The sequence below is a fragment of the Lissotriton helveticus genome, chromosome 3_1 (genome assembly GCF_964261635.1).
Source record: "Lissotriton helveticus chromosome 3_1, aLisHel1.1, whole genome shotgun sequence".
NCBI classification, from domain to species: domain Eukaryota; kingdom Metazoa; phylum Chordata; class Amphibia; order Caudata; family Salamandridae; genus Lissotriton; species Lissotriton helveticus.
The window spans coordinates 1,104,244,136-1,104,268,368 of NC_136061.1; the positions used below are offsets into that span (position 1 = coordinate 1,104,244,136).

At 45.2% G+C, this 24,233-nt stretch overlaps 1 protein-coding gene across 2 annotated transcripts in view; it reads right to left on the minus strand.

Moving 5' to 3' along the window:
* TANC1 (tetratricopeptide repeat, ankyrin repeat and coiled-coil containing 1) overlaps positions 1 to 22,104 on the minus strand; it is a 770,747-nt gene extending 748,643 nt beyond the window's left edge. For both annotated transcript variants that reach the window (XM_078681701.1, XM_078681700.1), the window contains exon 1: positions 21,964 to 22,104. The gene's annotated coding sequence lies outside the window, so the exon portion shown is untranslated. The remainder of the gene's footprint in view (positions 1 to 21,963) is intronic.
* Positions 22,105 to 24,233: the final 2,129 nt, after the last annotated feature.

Below are 24,233 nucleotides of genomic sequence, written 5' to 3' on the forward strand. Positions count from 1 at the left end.
GGAGTCCGTCTGCTCATTTGACCCAGTGACTGCCGGTAGCTGCAGAACTCCTAAAAATGGTGGTCGACCTTGCAGGAACGAACCTGGCGTGCAAGGATGGCCTGGTCGCTGGCCAGCTAGAAAAATGAGTCCTCCGTTCAGAAACGTTCTCCTCAGCTTTGAAGATTCTACGAGAGTTGCGGAGGGCCCTCGACCTCCGCGGGCCCCCGACCGCCCCCCGATGGGAAATGACTGCCATGATTGCCCGCAGAACGACCAAGACGTAGCCACGAGACGTCGGCGCCCTCATGCTGGCGCCAACCTCAGTTTTGAATGACCCAAGATACTGCAGACTACCGATTTGATCAGTTCCGGTGGAACATCAGTATGACCCGGTAGGAAAGATTGTTGCCCCTCCCTTTTCTTTGATTGATGGTTCATGTCACCGGTCCCTTCTGTTGCCCCTTAACGAAACTTCTGGACTGCCGAAAAGAGGTTCTGGTCCAACCACGAGTTGGTAGAGACATTTTGACTATACTTGGACCCGCCTGACCCCACCCAAAATGGCGCCGGTACAAACGAAACTCGCAATTCCCCGTTGTGTTCCGGATGCTCAGACTTGATATCGTGAGATATGTATGCAGTTTTGAAGCACATGGCGGGAGGGGATGAGTATTGCTTGAACATTCGAACAATGAATTTGATATTAAGTTCTGACGCATCATTGATTACAGTATTATTGAAAGTTCGAATCTTTTTGACACTGATGGTACTTACCCACAATGAATTTTCGATATGATTTTATTGCACTTATCATACCTTGATGAAATAAAACAACCACCAACTCAGTTATGTTTTCCGCAGATAAATATGCCCTCATGTACAGTTCCAGTCTGCTCCGTGGCTGGCCCACGTGGTTGTAGGCCTCCATTTGTACGTCAACATTTTTTAAATAAAGATTTTGTGATAACAAATACAGTCGTAGCTTTTGGATTGGTAAGTTTTGAATACATAGCCCTTGTTTCCGACCTACGTAAAATATAGGCAAAATAAAGCAAGTCGATTACTGAAAGGTTAAAAAGCAAAGTACCTAGAAATATTGAAAATGTGAACGATCCAAGTTGTTGCGTGTGTTTTTTTACTTTTGTGCAACCTAAGGCAATCGATAAAGGTCCCGGTGTTCTGTTTTACTTTGTATGCCACATATCTCAGGGAAATTGTTTCAGATGCCCCTAAACCAGACCCGGTACCACTGTAGACCACCCCGACTCCTCGAAGAAGAACACGAGTTCACCCACTTTACCCTGATTGCCCTTTTGTTTCGACCCCCCCCCCCCACACAAGATCCGCAATACCACACGTGGGCGATCTATGCAATGTGCAGTCCATAAATGATTATGCCTCCCGCACCACCAGTCCCTCTGGGCTTAAAACGCCGAGATGGAAGGGACTGCATCCCGTGGAGATAGGTCGAAATACGTAGTAAGTAAAAAGCCTTTTGGGTTTATGCGCGCGAATGTGTCTTAAAACGCTGCCCCCACCCCTTCTTTTTCCCCTTCTTTCTGCAGGTCACATCGGAACGTCGACTAAAGTATGGAAAAGACCTAAGCAACACGCCATGGTTCCGCGAGGACAAATGATACATTATCCATGGGGACTGCCCCTGAGGACATGACGATTTTGGGTGATATGAATGCGCGCGTGTATAACCGGTTGTGTATGACTCGACTGGATATACGTTGCACGCGTTGGTTTGATAAGAGAGATGTTTTTGTACGACTTGAGGGATGATCGAACGACCGATGGAATGGGGGAAAAGGGGGGTATGAACCTGGTGCCTATACACGACGAGCAAACATAGATATAACCCTCCCTTACTTAGAAACGACCGTCTCTCTCTCTCTCTGAACCCAGCGACTGGAGGGGTGGCCTGAAGCAGAAACTTGGCGGGTTATTGCGGTATGACAAAAATAGGACTCCAACCGGCCCCCGAATAATGCAACCAAGAATGACGTGCACCTACGAGTAGATTCTTACGCCATGAAACTCGAAGTTGCCCATTGTTCCCCAACTAACACCCTCCGTTGCCTCAGCCTGGATACCCGTTCGCTAAAAATGATTCAAAGATCCCACCGTAAGTACTAGCCCGACCAGGATAGTTCCCGAACAATTGACGAAAGTATAAGTATTTGCAACAGAGACGAACAACAAAAGACAGCCAGGCAAATTAAATAGGAAACTAAGGATGCGCAGCATGCAGGAGGAAATGTCTTTGGCCAAGTACTGTTCTATGTTTTGTCTTGAGTTCTGTATGTAAATGCATGTACCCCCCCCCCCCTCGCCTGAATTCATGTGTACGTAGTATCTGGATTTGCGTTGTCCCTCAGTCTGTGTTTCTATATAATATGACCCATACTGTTTTGTGTTTTGTGCGCACCAAAATGGCCTATTATTGTACACGTTTCTCTCTCGTCCTTTCCCTTCATGTTGTACGTGTACCGAATAGTTCATTTAAAATGCGAACGACCCCTGCTCCCTCTTCCTCTGTGTGGTAATGTTGTGCCCCGCCGGCACGAGCCTAATTGGTTTTTCGAACACAAAGGTGATCGACAAATTGCCAGAAACTAAAACAATTGTAATTTGCCATGTTACTACCTCTCCTTTTCTGTAAAAATGATAGAACTCGAATTGGCTATAAAGGAAAGGACAGGTAAGACGACTGATGTCCCCCTAATCTGGCCCTTTTTACAGGAGGACTATACGTCAGTGGCCTTCTGCTCTCAGCTCGTTAGAAACACAATCTCCTAGGCCCAGATTGCCCCACCCCTCCGCACCCAAGTACGGATGTCCAAAACGTCCCCGTTCCTCCCGCTTGACCCCAGCTCTGTAAACTCGAGGTATAACTGATGACCCTGCTTAACTGTTGCTCCCCGAGAAAAGAGTGTTTAGCCTCTACCCCTCTCTCATGATGATAAAAGACTGCCAGGGCTAGGGTCAGAAAGCCACATGCGACATGAATGAACACCAAATAGACTTAGTTCAAACTCAGTAGACATGCCTGTATACATACTCCACAGTGATAACTTCTGACCGTGACCGATGAAACGTACCCCCAGCTACCTAGATCTGTGACGGAATTGAAATATATAAATGCCTTCTCTTGCCAGTTCGCTAAAACCTGTTTTGTACCCATTCAAGGATACACAGTCACCGGAGGAGAGGGGCTGGACGTGACGCATGACCTGGCCACAGATCGTGAGGCGCGTGTGACCTCGACCTAAGATGGAGCCGCAGAGCAACGGGACGATGCACCACTCTCAAACGCAGAAAACGAAGGAATGGAGGGCTGCCTTGAAGCCCTCTGCTTGTTGACCCACGCGTGCCAGAAGTCCCCGCCCTTTGAGCCCGATTGATGGACCTGCCTGCGCATCACCCTTTTGCTCCCTTGGTCCGTCTCAAAGATCCGGTCCCACTCCGCCCTCTCCTCCCTCGATTATCCGACAAAACCCCTTCTATCCTTTCCACGTGGATTCTGACTCCGAGAAAGAAATGCAGGTGCCCAGCATAAGGCACCCTTAAGAGAGATTAGCTAGGAAACAGGACTGTGGCCTAACGGCACAGGACAGATCACACCCTGCGACGTGTAAAGAAGGACCCGAGCTGGACCTATAGCTCCACCGCCGGTGCTCAACAGCGCCAACGTAAGAAAACAAACTACCAGAACCTACCAGTGATGACTCGCTACTAAAAGGACACTGAGGCGAAGACCCCCCTTTTTCGGAACTTTCTACAACCCTTGACTAATTGCTTGTATTGGACTAAATTCCTCCCTCAACCACTTTTGCCTGTAAAATGTTTCATCGGTCACTTTTAAGTACGACAAATGTAAATTTATATGTATTCCACCTCGTATGTCGCATCAACTACACACGGTTATATGTAAGTCTACCAATATTGACCAACGCTATTTCATTGACTACACACGACTATATGTATGATAAACACGGAAATGATCTATCTTATGTAAAAAGCGGCGACTGTGGAAAATGACAAAATGTATATGTACATAAGCGGCGTTCATTTGTGTTCACCCTCGCCACTGTTGAAGGTAAAGAAAGTCACGAAACAGTGGCCCCGCCATCTTGTTCCCTTTTAGGCTCCATCACGAACATAGATAGTAGCCATCTGTGTCATGACCTCTCTGCCCATTGCCGATAGCCATCTTCTCTCTCTCTCTCTCTCTCGCTCTCTCTCTCTCTCCAGCCCCGCAAGCACCCCGCGCCCCGACAGCCCCCGGTCTCTCCTGTTCGGGCCATAAACGCACCGCTAAACACGACCTTGTCACCACTCTGGACCCCTGCCCCCTCGCTCTTTCATCCTACTCATAGAACGGGCCCTTTTGGTAACCTCTTCCTCCCTGCCCGGTTGCCCGGCCTGATCCCGGGCCATCACCTAGCCCAACAGATGCAGTTTATTGCTTCCTACAGTAGGACCTCACCTCACATCAGAGGAACGGTGATTAATCAAGGCCTTCACACCCCTAGATCTGACCGACACCCCCGCATCCCTCCCAGGAACACCCTTCCTCTCTTCTGATGCCCCCCCCCCCCCCGGCTACACCTGGCCTTTCGACCCAGTCCCACATCATAAAACTAGGTCTTGTGGATGTACCCTTCCGGCCCCGCATAGCGAAACATGATCTTATCGCCTGCCCAACCTTAGATCTGACCACCCCCTCCTGCCCTCGTGCCCTGTTGGAATGTCCGGCTGCAGATTACAATCACATGTCATATTTGGGAGGGGAAAACAACATCAGAGCGGTCAGTATGGGAATGGGCCTGGAGCTGGGGTCCCAAACATGCCCTTTTTTGTACTTCAAAGTGTCTTTATTGCAATAAGGAATGTTTGTACATCATAAACCTGTGTATAAAAGACGGAGCCGTAGAGAAACTTGTTAGAGCACCTCGAGAAGATACCCTGTTGTCTGATTTGACGTGTTCCGTTCCGTCGGAAATAAACTCCTGTTTCCTGCCTTCCAATCTCTAGCGCCTGCCTCTTTATTTAGTAAATCGTGAGTTGGGTGAGAAGCGGCTAACGCCGGGCAAACCTAGAAAAGGGGTAAAACGACCTGATCTGCCTGAACCCTTTTTCATCAATCTGGCGATTTTCAGTGTCATTTTTACAGTCTTTTTAATCAATACCTAAATCTCCCAGTGTATGGCCTTCAGGGATGCGGATAACAGTTATTAACAATACCTTTAAGCAGGACCTAGGGGGGAGGCCCGTCCCGTCCCGTCCCTGGTCGTCCCCGGACGGCCACAGACGGCCCGCCCTCTGCCGCGGGAGAAGCGTCGCGTCTTTATGCGCCTCCGGGCGCGGCAAAGTGACGCTGCAGGCGGCGTCCCCCGAGTCCCAGCAAGGGCTCCTGGGAGATGTGGTCCCTGTTTGGCTGGTGCTCCCCCCGCCCAATTTAATAGTCGCCAGAACGCCTTTTTGTTTGAGTTACCAGACCTTCCCAGGTCTAATCTGGAGACCGATAATATAGAGGTGTACCAATCTTCGATTGTAGGGGCAAAGAGTTTTTCCGTTTTCTGCATATCTCCCTTCTGGCAAGCAAAATAGAATAAAAGACTAGCTTCTTCTCTGAGCTTTGGAGACCATCCAAAATACCAAAGATAACCAGAGGGAGATCGAGGACTATATTCAAATCCAAAGATAATGACAGAGTTCTTTTTATGGCCTCCCAAAATGTTGACAAAATGGGGCACTCAAAAAACATGTGACAGTCTGAGGCGGCTACCAAACCGCATTTAGGGCAAGTTACCAGGCTCCCTTGGGTAAACTTCGAAAGCCTTAGTGGAGAATAGTAGGCCCTATGAATGGTGAAGATGTGATTTCTACGGAGCCAAGATGGTTTCACTACATCCCACAACATACCACAGGATAGGCTCCAGAGCTCTTGCAGATTGCAACCCATTATGGTAGATGACCAAAGCTCTTCCGGTAATGAAAAAACACCATCCCTTTCTTCCATAATCAGCTTATACCAGGATGAAATTTCCTTTTTAGCAGGAGGTTTATCGACTAAGGAAGATATTAACTGGCTGTGACCACCTAAGGGAAATTTATTTCCACAGGATGTTCGAGATAGATATGCGTGGGACCAACTAGATATTTGCATATGCTTGAACCTGGCTAAGTTGGGGCCAATGGCATTTCTAAGGCACTCCCACGGGAGCAATTCCCCTTCTGTAAACAAGTCTCCCCAAACAGCCAACCCAGCTTCTTTAATCGGAGTCGCGAGACTGTCACTCAACCAAATCGGACTCTCGGGGAGATCCCAAAGCGGAGTCCTACTATTGTAGTACCCTACCTTGATAGTGCTAGTTATCTGTGCCCACATTTTAGCCATTCCTTGCAGAATATTCAACTTAATTTTTTTTTTTAACTTGGGGTCCCCAAACTTAAACAGAAACCCTGATTGACTGACACCTTCTCCTGTAAGAAGGGTAGAATACAAAGAGCCTGTCCCATATTCAGATGGATTTTTTAAAAGCACTCTGACATGGGACAGTTGGAATGCCCATGCGTATGTCTGAAAGTCTGGGGCAGCAATTCCACCCTTTTCTCTACGCCTCCTCAACTTTTTCCAGGAGATCCTCGAGAGGCGCTTACTCCAAATAAAGGAATTAATTTCAGATTGTAATTTATTTATTAATGAGGGATCAAAGTATAACGGAACTGTGTTAAAAAGAAAAGAAATTTTAGGCAAAATAGACATTTTAATTAAATTAACCCTTCCTAAAAATGACAAAGGAAGTTGTGCCCATGACAGTAATAATTTACGGCATTCCTTAGCTACAGCTACGAAATTTATCTTGGCGATCTGATTGATATCCTTAAAGATGTTAATGCCCAGATATCTCAACTTATTTCCAGGACATACGGTGGTATCTGCTGGAACCCGATCTACGTTCCATATCATCATCTCCGTTTTATCAGGATTGATCTCGTACCCAGAAATTTCACCAAACTCAGAGGCCACCTTTAAGACTGCTGGAAGTGCAGTGTGTACCTCCGATGTATACACCAGAATATCATCGGTGTATAGGGTCACCTTTCTCTCCCACCCCTTATACATGAACGGTATGATGTTAACATTCTTTCTTAAGCACTAGGCAAATGGTTCAATGTATAGATCGAACAGGAGCGGGGAGAGAGGGCATCCCTGCCTTGTACCTCTCGAGATGTTCAGAGGCTCTGATAGGGTGCCATTTACCAAAATACGGGCACTGGGGTTCTGATATAAGAGATCAATTGCCCGCCGTGTTTTTCCACCCACGTTGAATTTTGCCAAGGCCTCCGACAGGTAAACCCAGTTCGCCCTGTCGAAGGCCTTGGTTGCGTCCAACGTGAGGACTGCTAAGGGGAGGGACTCCAGAGAGGCCATATCTATTGCCCCTATTAAATCATAAGTTAGCTCATATAACTGTCGTCCCTTCACGAACCCCTTCTGATCTAAGTGAAGGATATCAGGAGCCACCGTTGCGAGTCTTTTGGCAAGTATTGTGGTAAAGATTTTATAATCCACATTTAGGATTGATATGGGTCTATACGACCCACATGAAGTAGGTGACTTTCCGGGCTTTAGAATTAAAGTTATAGGAGCATTATCCCAAGATGGTGGAGGGCGAAAGAACTTAGCACTTCATAATGCTATTCCGGTCTTCCCAGGAGGTTTATAGTTTAATTGGAATTACTGAAGTTGTGTTTTTTTATACGCACAATGTTCATATTGCATAGGATTTATCACTTGGGCACCATCAAAATGTTTGGGCTTAATGTAAGTGAGGGGGAGAGGAGGAATAGGGTGTTAAGGCATCTTCTAAACAGGCAACAATTGTGCAATATTCATGCACACAGTGCATTACTAGAAAAGGGATGGATCGCAGAGGGCAGACAGCGAGTTAGGATTCCCCTAATGCATAAGAATCAACTGACGTGTAATATACTACTGAAGGCATGTAATGTCGGGGTGGGGGTTAATGCTTTCCGCAAGGCCCAACAGCTGCTCGCATATCTCATACAACATGTGGCGGACACAGTTTGGATTCACGAGACTCATTTGCCTAACTCTAGGTTAAGTAAATTTGCCAGCAACTTTTTCTCCTCATTCGCGACTATTCAAGAGGGGTGGCGATCTTGGTTAGATGCGGTGTACAATTTAAGCCATTGAATACCCCCTCGGATGATCAGACAGATTTTACTCCGGGGTATGACAGGGACTGAACACGAAGCATTGATGAATACATATGCCCCAAACTTTGATGACACTCTGTGACCCACCTGAAATTGAAGCGGATGATATATCCACATAATGTGATGGTGTTCATTAGAGTTTGCGGAGCGAGTCAACAGTAATGTTTATTACGTATGGAGGTTTGGGTAAGAATAGCGTTGCACTATTTGTAACTGTACTTGCAGCCAATCATGATTATTTTTTTAATGTACCGTTTGCCCTTGATTTTCAATTCAATAAAAATAAATAAAAAATAAAAAACAACAGCTAAAGAAAGAACCTTTGATGACACCAAATTCTTCTCCGAGGTCAGGAAACCACTCACTACTATTGACCCTAGCACTATTATTTGGGGAGGAGATTTTAATATTGCGCTAAGTGCTAAACTGGACTTCACAAGAAGGGTGGGGGCAGACAAACAAGGGCACAATCATTACTGCCCAATACTCTGTATCAGATTGCACTATTTGACGTATAATGTACTGCTAATCAGTCCAAAAGGCACTATTGATATTATTCTGCCAAGCATGGCGCCCACTCCAGGATTGACTATTGGTTAACCACCAGAAATGTTATGGGCTGGGCTAAGCCTATATCTGGCTTACCCAGAACCCTCTCAGATCACTCCCATGTGTTCCTATCACTAAAAGTTCTGATATTTGCCCAGACACACAGGTCATGGCGACTGCAGCCACCTGCACTATTCAATACTGATTTCAGAACAGAAATTTGCACTGTGATAAACCAATACTTTGATTTGAACTCAGTTGCCTCCTTCGCCATGCTGTGGGGGCCATTCAAGCTTGTAATAAGGGGGTTGCATCTTGAACTGCTGTGATGTACTCAAGTATCTCCTGTGGCCAGTTTCCACAGAAGGCAGTCCTGACCATCAACAGATACAATGTACCATGGTCTCGATCCTTAGCAGGAGGAACCATGGCCCAGTAAGCAATGCGAGTCAAATGATCAAAGGTCGAAGAACAACTTTTGGTAATGGATGGGCACGTTTCAAGGAGCCTGCATTAATTTTATGAGCACCATTTCTCTAGACAACCCTTCATACAGTCATACTAAATTGGCTGAAGTAATGAGAGAACTAGGTGTCCAACCAGCCAAGGACAATCCTAAATATAATAGTAGTGAACCCATTTCAACCCAATGTTTAACTTTCCTGGTTTGCAGCCGGTGTTCTCCATAAAGAGAAATGAAAACAGAGTAACCTGGTCAGATTTGTGAACAAATCAAATCATGAGGTGGAACAAACAAAAATGGAGATGATCAAATAGCGAACCTTTTACAAGAAACTTGTATAAGAGGCCAAAACAGCCTAAAATTAAAGGCTCAAAGCTTCTAACAGAGCATGCTCTTCCGGCTGCCTTTTGGTGATGGATTAACGAAATGTCTGCACCCACCAACTCTCCCACCAGTAAACCATCTAAATGCCTCAGTGTGGGAGGAATATGTAACCTCCCTGTATATAACAAACAATACTGCAAAGGGATCGCCATCATCGAATCTGATAGTAATCTGGAATGCAAACAAGGACAACTCAGAACAAGCCTACCAGCCAAGTGGGGAACATACTCTACAGATTAAGTGTGCAAGGAGACCCTACAAGGGATAATCAGAAAGAGTTAGAATGATAGTGTACCTGCACCCAATAGGATCCCAGCGATCCTTTACAAAATCAATTATACCTTCTGGTTAATTCACCAACTAAATTTATTGCGATTCAGGTCTCTCCGGCAGAAGCCATGCTTAGAGTAGCGAAATCGGGATCTCCTCTGGATGTGATGCTGGCGCATGTATTCGCTCTCCTTGCACCTCTCCTGACCCCAGTCATTTGTGATATTCTCATCACGTCTTTACATGAAGGAGTTATGCCACTTGATTGGAAGGCCATTCAAGTGCTACCAATCAAGAAGAAAGCTCACCTACCTGCCGAAGTGCTCTCTAATTATCACCCCATTTAACTTCTGCCACTTATGAGTAAATGGCGGAGGGTTATGTCAACGCTCAGCTGATGGATTACCTGGAAGCCCAAGGTATCCTTGATCCCTCCCAATCCCGGTTTAGACCCAGTCACTCTATAGAGACTACCCTCATTGGGGTTACTGATCATATCAAAATGGCGTTGGATAATAACAAAGCAGTGCTGCTGGTCTTATTGTATCTGACAGCAGCCTTCGGTACGGTCTCTCATCAGAAATTGATTTTCCAACTGAGAGCGGCCGGTTTGCAGGGACAGACACTTAATTGGCTGGTTAGCTTTCTTGATCAGCACACCCAGATCATCAATTTGGGTCCCTTCCGCTCCCAAACCCAGAAGCTCACTAAGGGGGTGTTCCAGGGCTCTTACTAGAGTCATACCTTGTTTAATATCTATGTGGCCCCCCTGTCCAAGATCATTACGGAGTATGGTTTATTTTCTTACGCTGATGATCCGCAACTACTCCTGTCATTTGATAAGAACACTGAGTTAGTTGATCAGCATTTTGCTAAGGGCATGTTAGCCATATCAGCCTGGATGATGGAACACTTTCTCCAGCTGAATGCGGCCAAGACCGAAATCCTACTGTTTGGCTCAGCTCAAGCATCCTGGTCCCCCAAGTGGTGGCCTGCGGTGTTAGGCCATGCCCCCTCTCTTTCTAAGGTGGTGAAAAATCTAGGGGTCCATTTGGATGTTTTTCTATCGATGAGGGATCAAATCGTGACTACCGTAGGGACCTGCTACCATACCCTGAGCCTGCTGCGTAGAGTGTTCCAGTGGCTGCCTCTTTCTGTTCGTAGAACTCTGATCCAGCCTTTGATCATTGGTCGGCTAGATTATTGTAATGCTCTACTGGCATCTGCTAACGAATCCCTTCTGAGCAGATTACAGATTGTACATAATGTTCCTGCACGCCTATCTCTAAAAAAGGCGCATCGCACCTCCTTGGGCCATTGCTAAAACAACTCCACTGGCTCCCTATCCGCCAGAGAATTAAATTCAAGCTTTGCTGCCTCGCCCTTAAAGCTCTTTATGGTACGAGCCCCTGCTACCTGGCGGACAAGTTTAAAGTGTAGTGTAAAGCCCTAACCGTCTACTTAGATCGGAAGTTAAAGGGCTGCTAGTGGTCCCCCGCTACAGGAAAATACAATCGGGCAGCAAAACTGTTGCCTACCTTGCCCCGAAATATTGGAATACCTTACTGGAGGCCTTGCGCAAATGCCCTAATCTTTTTCGCTTCAGGCAATGCCTGAAGACAGAATTATTCTGGGACTTATCTGTGCCTGTCCTGTACCCTTTCTGTGGCAGTGCGGAGATACCCCTGCGGGGGTGATTCCAGCCCTTTACAAATTCCTTACATACATACAGATTTTGTTTATACTACTACCCTTCCTGTTTGTAATGTGGTCACGGACGGTCCCGTACCTGGAGGGGTAGACGTGGACCGCCTCTTGTATATATACTCCGGTGATATGAATGTTCTAATTAGGGGGGGGGGGGGGGGGGAGGGGTTTTATTCGAATAAAAAAGATCTGGTGTGACCAGGAGGATGAGCAAACTACTTCCGGTGTCCCGTGCTTACTTCCCGATACACAACACTGTTCAATACCGCCTTCCTGGCAGGGCTACTATATTTATTAAATTATTGGCTAATAGCTCTCCTGGACGGTGAGGCCAAATACTTTGCGTCTTTAATTATGAAAGATGGGAAAGAACGGGCAGAAAAGTCTAACTTGATACCCCGGTTTCAAACAGGATTCAGGAAAAGCAGCAGATAGTTCATAAATCGATCGCCAACAAAAGACCCCTTCATGCATGCTTCTTCAATTTTATGAACACATTCAATAGCATTAACAGAAACCTGATATGGTCAAAACTGAACAAATTGGAATTTCGGAACAAAATTTTGAACGCAATAATAGTGCTCCGTTTCAACAAGTGGATCCAAGTTAAGTTAGGGGCCAATGAAATTCGGCCTAGAAAGCTATGCATTAACAAGGATGCATGTTGCACTCCTTTTTAGGTCTCGCGACCTATCGATGCGCGCATGCGCATCGAGCGGAGCGAGAATTCAAGCGGCGAAAACATCATGAAACCACCAGCTTTTTGCTGGCGTTTTCATGGCGTTTTCTTGCCGTTCATGTGAACCACGTGAGCAACATGCACGCGCATTCACGGCCAGGGCTTCTCCTCCCCTAATTATTCATGGCCGGCCGCAGGCCGGCCGTACTTTCACTTTCCCGCTACTCCGCCCCTAATCATTCATTCCCGGCCGCTCACAGCACATCAAAGGGCTTCGCCCAGCGTGCGCTCTGCATTCTCTCCCCAGCCAGCTTCCCCCATCCCTCGCACCCCCTCCTCCTTCAGGCCCCCACCATTTGCTGTTTGCAAACATCGCATGTCTGTTTTCTGCCGGCACGACAAACTAACTAACATGACATTTAGTTTTTTGCATGTGTGAATAGTGAGTGTCTCCGAGTGTATGCACTGCTTCTCCAGAAGCTAATTCTCATGTTTGTCATTGTTTATTCCGGGTACTTTGTACTTCGATTTGATGGCTGCGCCTTGGTTTACATTCACAAATAACGCCAAATCTTAAACGAAATTAAGCAATCTTTGTGCCACGCTCTATGTATGCATATAATTCCAAGGAACGTGACAGCACGCATGTTAACGACAATACCTGCCAGTTGTACTCGCTGTGACCTTCATGTCCTCTCAGTCCCTCCAAGCAACTATACCACAACCAATGCCTGGGCAGAATCCTGAAAGATCACCGCTCTCATCATACCTCACAAACAATGGCAAAGCCAAATGGCCTCACCTATGTGAGATCTACTGTCTTTGTCAATGTTTTTTGCCTCGTAGCGCAACAACGCGGCTGCTATGCACCATGGCTGAAAGTAAAACAAGCATTGGCATTGCCAATAGGTCTCGCTTGTGGGACCTTATAAGTATTTAGTTTTGCAGCACAATATCCGATTATGCAACAAGGATATTGTGCTGCAAAACTAAATACTTATAAGGTCCCACAAATGCGAGACCTATTGGCAATGCCAATGCTTGTTAATCAATTTGTTTATCGCAGACAGTCTCAACATAGAGACAACAATCGCAAGTCAAAAGACAAGACCACCAAAATTAAATGGTCCACCAACATGTGTCCTGCAATTTGCAGATTACACTGTTTTATTTGATCACACAACCATAAGTCTCCAACACTCATTAGATAATCTTGAGATTTATTGTAGGAACAATAGCCTGGAAAATAACAAAGAGAAAACAAAAGCCATCACCTTTACAAGGAACTGATACAATCAGACAAAGACAGGCAAACCATTACTAATGCAAGCTCTTACAAGTACCTGGGGATGGAATTCCTAGCTTCATGCCATCACAAACAACATATGGAAATATTTATTACCAAGACAATAGGTGTTACATTTGTACTAAAAGGGTAAATAACCGTACAGGCCCCTATTTTGCACCACTGCAAAGAGTCTTAAATGATAAATACTTTCTATTGTTAACTTACAGCCCTAAAGTTTTTCCCATCAAATGTAGTTCTTGGCTCAAACAGGTACAGCCTAAATTATACAAATCCATTGTCAGGCTATCAAATTCAGAGAAGGAAGATCAACACCTTCAGTTTGGAATTTTAGAGCAATCCTTGGCGCAAAACACTGCATTATTAAAACTGGTTTAAATTAAACAAAGCTGAAAATGGCACTTTTTAACATCATCTTTGCTATGAACTTGCCTGCTCTAAATTCACCCTTTGGGGCTCTACCCGTTTAGTCAACAATGCATGCCCTACAGATGACTCCATCACAGAATATTAACATTTCCTATGTAAGTTTTAACTTTCTTCTCAAAAAGTCAACTTGGTGCAAAATCCTGAGTAGATGACCTACAAACTTTTCATTCGAAACACAATCTGTTCACAATGGAAACTTATGAAAAACTGGGACCTCATAAATACTTAATGCATCTTGGGAAATTGTACTTAGATTCTTACAATTGAATCTCGGGCTCTTTTATTTTGTAGAAAACTCAAAAATGGAAGTACGCATACATGACGATACTGTAGGAACTATTTGGCAGAGAGCGACCCAATCGTTTATCTGTATTCGTTGTAAAGAATATGCTTATAAAATATTGACCTGTTGGTATCTAACACCTGTCCGTTTGGCCAATATGTTTTGGGGTCCCAATCTATGCTGTAAGGGATGCGGTGAGAGGGAAACCTTTCTAAACAACACATGGTTGTCATGTCCTGTGTTTCCGTCGTTTTGGGCGGTAATACACAGTGCGGACCATTACTATTATACAGCTCATACTAGAATCCCGGACAATTCTACAGGGAGACCTGGGGGCACATAGAATTTTCCCCTCTTCGATTCCCCCCCCCCCCCCCCACAGGCCCAGGGCCGTCTTTTTCCAAAATATCCTGGGGGCACTGCTTTGTGTGGAGCAACTGTGGAAGCAGCCACTCCCTCCTATACAAATGTGTTGGGGGAAGGTTGTGTCTATTTATGCTGTGTAAAAGCGAACAGCTCTTATTCGTGATCGGGTGGCCACATTTTATACAACTTGCCACCCTTTCCCCACTTATGTTAAGTGATTGCAGAGGGTGGCTGGCCCCCACATTTCAATGTCAAAAAATTGCATGCCTCTGATATCCATATTATGTCCTTCGCTGAGCCAGAGGAAGGTCCTGCTGATGAGTAAGCATGGGGCAAACGGTGTGTAGAGTGGTGGTTGTTTTTGCAAATGATCCCCTTCTCTTTTTCTTTTATATATGCCAGCGTGTACTATTGTTATTCCGACTGTATGAGACTATGATTCATTCTCTTCCGTGACTGTGTACGAAGTGTCATGTTTTCTTGTTTCGCTTGCAAATGTAAAATATATATATATATTTTTTAATGGAAGTATGCTAGTACCCATGTATCCTGCAGGTTTTGTTCATACACCAAAGAATCAATTGCGCACGTTCTTTGTGTTTGTCCAGCCTTCGTTTGTGAGATAAAGAAACTCCTCAAAAGCCATACTACAGTGCCTCCAATGAACAAACAGTAGGTTTACGGTGGCCACCGTTTTCAACACAATGGTCAAGCTGTATGACGACTCTTTTTCTGAGTTATCTTAGGAGACTGTTCCACTGGCGGCACTGGCATTTTGCACAAGTCACTGGTTAACAACAATTACAGATTGGTATATCTACTACATTTATTGAGACATAGTTGCATTAAGGGTACCCATGACTTTTTTGACACACTGATTTTATTGAAGAACTGTATTTTAATACTATGTATTGCAAAGATTGCTTATACTTGATCAATATTAGAATTTGGAATGGTTTTAATTTACTATCATATAAAGATTTACTACCGTCTATAGGGAAACAATGAATCTGATCCAAGTATGTAATAATGTCAAAGAATACTGGTTAAACAACTTAAACATAAGCATAGTGCCCCATTGCAGATCAATATTGTGAGCTGTTTACGAGGGCAGCATGCCACTCAAAACCCAGTATTTATAACTAATACACAAAACACACCCAGTAAGGACACCTCAATGATCATGCGCTCAACGTTAGACTAAAGCAAATTGTGGTCTATATGCATCAAATCCTAAAAGTAAATGATGAAGCAGATATAAAGTTTCAGTGCTCCGGTCCACTGCACACAGAGTAGTTAGATTATCAGTGGTACTTGCATCAGCTATAAACCCCATTTGCTCCAGCGGAGGTATACTTTTCTCAACCACGGTGACCTCTAGCTTCCCACCACTGCTCAAATAAGTTAAACAAAGTTCGCTAAATCGTATTTAGAGCGTTTTGTCCTTTTAGGTATTAAAGTAAGTATGCACCCACACTATCACTCTAAAATAAGATTAAAGCATTCAAGTTGCTGAAAACAGGGGGAAACTGCCTGTGGGCTTTACAGTGAGAATATCTTAAGGGTGCCTACAGGAACCTTATTTGGTCCAAACACTTTTTTTCCCTCTTATGAGATTGTTAATGCAAACAATTTGTCACCTGATAAGGCCACAAAAGCCAATCAATGTTAGGAGGGATAGCGCTCAGCTGTTGTTCAGGGATAAGCCCTTTGAAAATCGCTACGTACTGAGTCCAAAAATGGCCACTCTATGAACACCTTGGAAAGTGTTTGGTGCCTTTGAACACCGAAGCCAAGAAATCAAGCGTTGGCGCGGTCTGGTGCAGCCTCTCCATGGCAGGAATCTGAGCCCTGTGTGCGTTGGCCTCCCTGACCACCTGGAGAGTGAATAAAGTACAGTGCCAGCGAGCAGAGGGAACAGGCTGAAGGGCTTGCTGGGGTGAGGAAGAGGAGTTGGACACTCCACATTGTTCAACACAGTTAGTTGAGCGACAAGGAGATGTTAAGCAGGCATAAACTGGCACGGATTGTCTAAGCGTCTACTGGGGTGTTGCAGATGGAGTAAAAATAAAGAGTATCAAAAGGAAAGACTTACAGTGACAAGAGTCTGTGCGGTCAAAACTCTGCCTGCAGTATACACTTCTGAATAGGAGGGTCGGGGAGGTACTGTCACATGCGACTAAGGATGTGGACTCACTTATGCTGACAGATGCTCTTACAAATGGTATTAATGCAGTAGTCTTGACAATGCAGTCCCCCCGAAGTTTGAGACATGTAGTCACACATGTACGAGGTGTGTGTACTTTCTCATGCACGATGAATGGTACTGTTGCATGCCATGATCTAAGGATGTACCAATGAAAAACATGCCCATGCTTGCTGGAGGAAGAAGACAGATTATAATAGCACATTTGCCTAGACATCGCTGTATGTACAGTGAATCAGAGGCCCACTTGTTTGGAACAGCAAGAAGAGTGGTGTACTAGTACTACCTATTGTGGTCTGAGAAAACAGGGTAGCGTGAGACTAACCATCAAAATGGGTAAGTGCACTAAATCTGGACATATTTGTGCAGGGGCGTTGCTTCGAGGGAAGGTGGGTGTTTGAGATGAGACACTCCCCAAATGAATTAATGCATTTTTGGCTTGGTAGTTGTGTCTGGGGGAGCGGCGTGAGTCACGTCTGCTATGTCTGTTTATAGGACAAAACAGTGACCTTTGAAGATAAACAGGACAGCGAGACAAATGTATATCTGGTGGCTGAATTCCAAAATGTGAAACCAGATAACCTGTGTGCCCGAATTGTATTAATCTAGAAAAACATATTTCGCAGTCTCCTTTTTCTTTATATCACATATGAGAGCACTTTTAAATACTTGAGTTCAGAATGTGCGCTGTACAAAAGCACCTCTTATGTTTGATTACATAGACTATAATGTTGTCTCCATCTACAATAAGAATCTAGGCCACAATTAGGATTTGCGTGACTTATGACTTGCCTCTCTGAGTTAACTAATGACACTGTCGCTGGGTGAGAGCCATCAATGTTTCTAAGCTCATGTTCAACAGCTATCACTTTTAATAAATATCTGTCTAGGCAGTGATGTACTAACCCAAAATGATTCTGCATGCTACAGAAATACACGTTTTAGAATTTTGAAGAAACTATCATATTTTTACTTTGTTTTTGCACAATATGCCTGCCAAAGGTCTCATGGCTTAGCTCATGCATAGACTCTTACATTCAACCTAGACCCTTGGCTTGCTATTCGCTTGCTGATGCACTCTCCTCAATTTGCAACTTGGATGTAATACATTGAGCTGTCAGTCATTTGATAAAATGATTTGTAAAAGGCGAGGGCTGGAAACATGGACCTATTTAATGCAAGTATACGGAAGGACACTGTTACAGCCAGTAGAGAAAAGGGGCACATACTAATCTAATATGTCCTGGTCTGCCTTCACAGCTCCTACACAGCATGGAAGAAGTTGTTCTACTAGCCCTTATTGCTTGTGAGGATTTCGACTGAAAAAGGTGGTAGGACTTATAAAATACAGGTCAATTATGGCAGCCTTAGGCATTAATTTGGCCACTAAATAGTCATCTAGTGATAATATTCTTGTCTTGAGTATACAGACCAAATATGCTGGCAAGGTCTTCAATCAAGAAGGTATCAAATCAATGGAACCTTTTGTGGGAGATGCGTATGCATCACATATTAGCCTATTACCTCAGTTTCATGGCTCTAAAATGCTACCACATTTTCCTGTTGTCACCACCACCGGGAGGAAATTTCCAGGGCTGGACTAGCCTTTTATTCTATTGCGCATTTCCCAAGTGGGCCAGAGCCATCGATGGATGGTTCTGAAAGCCAATGACCATTGCTGGTGCCTCTGTCACTCTGCCTAGCTCTGGGAGGTTAATTTCAGGAGATGTGGGAGGGGCTTCAAGAGAGAGAGAAAGGATCAGCGATGGTGGTGAAGATAGAGAGTGGTGAGAGGGAGAGTAGATGGATGGATGAAAACCGAGAAATTAAGCAAAGAGGGGAAGGCAGCAGTAGTTGTTTTGAGCATGTTCTCCCCAGCCCAGTCCTAGAAAATTCCTACATTACACTTTCTGGAAATAAACACTATTCTTGTTATGCCCTGTTCAGTCTCGTTCTTAAAAAGCAGTACATAGATCATCTACAAGAACTGCAATAGAGTGAATTTAATTTAATGTAATGTTTTCTCCATAAAGAAATCAACACAAAAGTGTCACTAAAAAACAGGGTTTAGCTATTTTATCGCCAGTGAAGGAGGACACCCACATTTTTTTAAGCATGCTTGACTTTCTGAAGCAAGTTGTGGAAGAATCTCATGATAATGTGAAGAGTATTATAAAACAACCATCGGCAAAGCCAATAGTTCTGGCATTGGCTGCAACCTTTTGGATTACTCGACGTTTGCTTTATAATATACGTTGCAAAACGTGTGCGGTGTCTGGCCCTCACAAATCTACACAAGCATTGGCATAGCCAATAGGTCTTGCCTTTGGGACCTTATAAGTATTTAGTTATGCAGCACAATATCATTGATGCAACAACATGAACTGTTGCATGGCTAAACACTTATAAGGTCCCAAAGGCGAGACCTGCTGGCTATGCCAATGATTGTCTAAATGGATATATATATATATATATATATATATATGATTTAATATTGAACACGCTGCCTGTGGTGCGCAACGAGGACCCTCTCAGAGAAGCAGGTCACGACATGGGAACTTTGAATTGACGTAACCGAGGGATCGGATTAACTTGTGACCCACCACTGGTTACCTGCTAGGCATCGATGCTGCTGTGTGAACGGCGGGTCGGGACTTCCGGGCTGAAGACGGCTGGAATGCCAGAAACTGGGGTGGCAGAGTGGGCTAAAGAACGGTGATGGATTAAACCCAGATCTTTTGACTGGGTGTGAGTGTTTGATTGGTTCAGATGCTCCGTCCATCACCACCCCCCTTTTGTATCAACGGTTGGGATTGGTGCACGCCAATTTAAGGACAATTTAAGGACAATGAAACCCTTTGTGAATCTGCCTCATGGTTGCTACTAACAAATACCTATTTTAACATTTCATAAGGTATGGCAGAAGCCCCACAGAACCAACTGGGGAAAAAACTTTTACCAGTGGATTTTTTACCCCAAAATGTCATCCTATAGTCTCTAGAAATATCCATTTTTTAAATGTACATCTAAAGAACTTTTTATTTAAACGATGCATCTTAACCCCAGAGAGTCCCAAAATGTTCCCTACAAAATTAAGTCTGTGGTGTACACAAACTGAATAAGACTTACAGTGGTTACAAATCATGCATTGCACTGGTGAGCAGACATACAATATGTATATCCCTGGCAGTGTACAACAAATGTCGACAACTGACACATTCCAAACCATTAATGGACAACCATAGCGGCTAGCGAGTTGTGCTATTTTTGTCACAATAGTATTTGGGACCATTTGTGGATATGTCAAAATAGTGACTGTAAAAACTTGAAATTGTGTCAGCAAGTAGACAGAAAATAACCTGAAAACTGTCAGGGCATGACCCAATGTAAAGATGTCAACAATACATGAGATGGTGCGTTTTTCTAGATTTGAGGAACATTATACTTGCCAAACATGTGACAATATTATAATTTTTAAAACGGACAAAGCTTCGAGACACTTTCCATAGTGTAAAGCATGCCACTGCAAAGGAATGCCAGTGCATAACCAGAAGAGTGCCAGGACAGAGTAGAGGAAGAGCTTGAACATACACCAAAGAGTGCATGGTATAGCCACAGAAGTGCTGGAGAACGCACAGAAGACAGTCAGGTCAGAATAGCAGCATACAGCCCAAGGAGTACCTGGGCATACCCGGAACTGGTATGGTGACAAAACACACAGTGCTTCAGTCATCAACTTTTGATGGCATTGGTGTCACCACTGCCTGCACAGGAAGGATATGTACCCACCAATGCTACGCATTCCAAAACATGCCACTAAAATAGAGTATGACAACATTCGCAGACTCCTGGCAGCACATTCCCAGAATACACCAAGAGTGCAAAAACAAACAGTAGAATGTCAGACCAGGAAAAGTCCCAGGGCACTTCAATGAAGAACGCCAGGACATATTTGGAGGAGTGGCCCTCGCAGCAGGGTTCCAGGACATACTCAGAGAGGGACTGGACGCATTCAGCAAACTTCAACATGCGGTCTTCCATTTCAAGCTGTGTTCTAAAGCTTATCCAGCCCATCCAGATGTGAGCATGGAGCTGTCTGGCTAGGCTAATCTGCTCTTCCTCTGGAGATAAACAGGCCTGGAGGTACCTGGCAGTAACACCCGCAGCCCAGTACTGGATTAAAATAGCGATATCTATCCTCTTCCGCTGCCCTCTGGGGGGGGAAGACAACTTCAAAGAAATCTCAACTGAAGAGCCATGGCTGGTTATAGGGCAACAGTTCGCTTGGATGGTTCCTTTTATCATGGGTGATAAATCTTCACTGTACTGGACACGGTTATAAAAGCGTTGGATTGTTTTCACTTTAGGTGTAACACAAACCCGCCATCCCATCAGCACAAGGGTAATGATGGATACCGGAGGGCAGTAATGGAAAACAAACAGGGCTAGCTATATGACCAAAACGTTGTAATCAGAGAGTGGCCACTCCCTACCACAATGTCTTTAACTGTAGTTTTACAGACTGGACTCACCCAGAATTATCAACTCATCGTCGAGTAGAGCAAGATTGTCTGTGGCGAGAAAGGAAGCCCATCAGTGTTTTCTATTTTTTTCTTCACCTAATCGCTAAAGCCCAAATAAAAGTATAAATTACGGGCTATTGAGAAAGAAGTAACAAACCATCCTCACGTTTCGCTTCTAGCACCCATTAGAAGACATTACAGGTGGTTACAAAGATGCGGCCACAGGTGAAAAAGTTGCGGCTTCTCGCCCTCGGTGCCCCCTTCGTTGCACAAACTACTCGACACAACACTCAAGACATGAGAAACTCAGGGGGCTCCCTCCTGTGCCACCATCCTAATGTTCAAACTAACCCACGCAGCAGCCGAGGGCTGTCAAGGGAAACGGATGGGCGACTGTCGGTGCTGCTGCTGTGCCACGACAAGTCCCTGCAGATCCCTCGGGCTTCCCCTCCCCTCTCAAAGACGTTCAAACACTTCGGCAGTTCCTTCCTGACTCCAGGACCGCACCAAGACCCACGCGGGGGGGCGCGGTGGCAGCGCAAAGTTATTGCGAAATGTACCTGTGGCGCTCCGGGAACTTCCAAGATCCCCCGGCCCAATAGTATCCGGCTCACATTCCCATCACCAACGGAACCAAGGACTTCAGGGCTCCGGCGCACTCTGTGAACGGGCGGAGGAGGCCCCTCCTTTCCCAACGCCCCTAAAGATTATTCGGACCGCCCACACATTCTCCTTCGCGTTACTTTCCCTTCCCGCTTCCCGTGACAGTCCCAGGCTGGGCCACTCCCAGGTGCCGCCTTCACACGCGAGTCCACTCCCTGCATTACATCCCTTTCCACCGGCCTGACCCTCCTCCCTGCTCCCACAGAGGCCTGAAGAAAGAACGAGGAGCCGCATCGACGTGATGTTTCTGGGGCCCGTCCGCTTCAAGCTCCTCCCCACCCACCATGCCTCAGTCCCTGGAGCAAAGAACTTTAGATAGTGGGCTGGGCCGCACTATCTCACGGCCCTCACTGCCAGTGCCCGCCCGCCCTGGCTGGCTCTGTGAAGGGAAGCGGCGTGTTTCCTACTCCCAGTCCCAGCCCATCTACTTGAGGGAAAGCAGCCGATCTTCGTGTCACAGCAGCTGTGAAACAAACCGCGCTTGCAGGGAAACACCGACCTGCAAAAAGTAATACCCGCCCACGCCCCAGCTGAAGAGGTTGAGCCAACACACTGGAATACTGAAGAAACAGGCCACAAGAGGAGCCAAAACATATGGCAGCAATTAGCAAAGACTCAAGTTTGTGTGACGGTTTGGAGATTTATGGTGGCATGCCATGGACATACTTCTGTCCTGTAGCTGGTATGCCTATTGCGCATCGAGTTTCCGTTGTATACTTGCTAAAATGCATGACATGGCAAAAATCAAACTCTTTACTTTAAGGGAGTAGTATCTCTTCTCAAAAACCAGGAACAGCTAATGAAAATAATCCTGCCGTTCGCGTAATATCGCCTTTGCAATGGTTGAGAGGAACATTTTAATTTGTAAATGTTAACATCCTAAAACACTGCCATTTTCATCATTATTGCTACATACACGAGAACAAATATTTTAAAGGGTGCTCGATAACTTGTCATCGGCAGCCAGTAAAACGGCAGAAGAAAATATCTTTATCAGGATGCAAAGGAACATTTAAAACGGAATAATGATAACAGGACTACTATGACCCATTCTCCTTAAGATGTCACACGAGTAGTGTTCCTCGTGGGTTTCCACACGAACCTCTTAAAAGTGTTTGAGTGTTCCGTAAAGCGTATTCAAGAACATGCATTTAAAATTCTCGCATTTAGTTCTTATGAACGTTCTTCTGCTGAGACCCCCAAACTACTTTTTTACCCTGTTGCGTTTTATGGGAAAGTTCAGGCTTCAACAGCATTTATATGTAATAGGAGGCTTATCACAACACTGCCAAGTTGAGAGTTGCGTTGCATTTTGTAACATGCGGAACGGTTTCGAAAATCCGGACAGGTGGCAAGGCAGCATTCTAAGTCCATGCCACCAAGTAAGAAACCATGAATTTTATTGCTCTCCAAGGAGACTACAAATAGCATACATTCTTTGCTTTTTTTTTTGCTCGCTCAAAACCACCAGTCTCACCCAAGTTTAGATTTCAAAGTGGTAATCTTTCTTTCCTAGTGTAGATTTCAAAGTGATAATCTTGCTTTTCAAAGGTAAGAGACTATTTTACATTCTCAGTTTTTTTTAATCATGTATGATGTAAAAAAAACTCTCCTGCTGATTTGGTGCAGCAGGATTTGCAGTGTGCAGATCTTTAGTGCAAACTTAAATACAAGCTGCACTAGAGTGTATGGATCTTTCGTCCATGACTGAAGTGTGATTCAACTGATCAGAGTAAGATGTAGAGTGCCACCCGACCTCTACAATACAAAGTTTCCACCATTACATGACGAGGGCTAGGCTTGGTCCGAGGTAACAAACAAACAAACATTTGGTCGCACGAGGCCTTTGCTGAGACCCAAATCAGAGTGTGCGTGTGTCTGTTTGGGGCTCCGGGGAGTGAGGACTAATCATGCGGCCTGTGGGGACCAGCCCTCTACACAAGCGATGCGCGCGGTGCAACCATGTGTGTCCCCCCTTGGCATCCTGCACCTTTCCTGTGCTGCTGCCGGTGAGCAGTTCTGTGCCCCTCAAGCCTCGATTTAGGCCCAGCATGCCAGGGGAAGTATTGGCATGCTGTTCAGAGAGGTGTCTCCGACTCTTCCTCACACACCTGCCTAGATGAATGGCGACTTGCAGCTCCTGGAGCCTGTCGTCACCCTGAGGGCT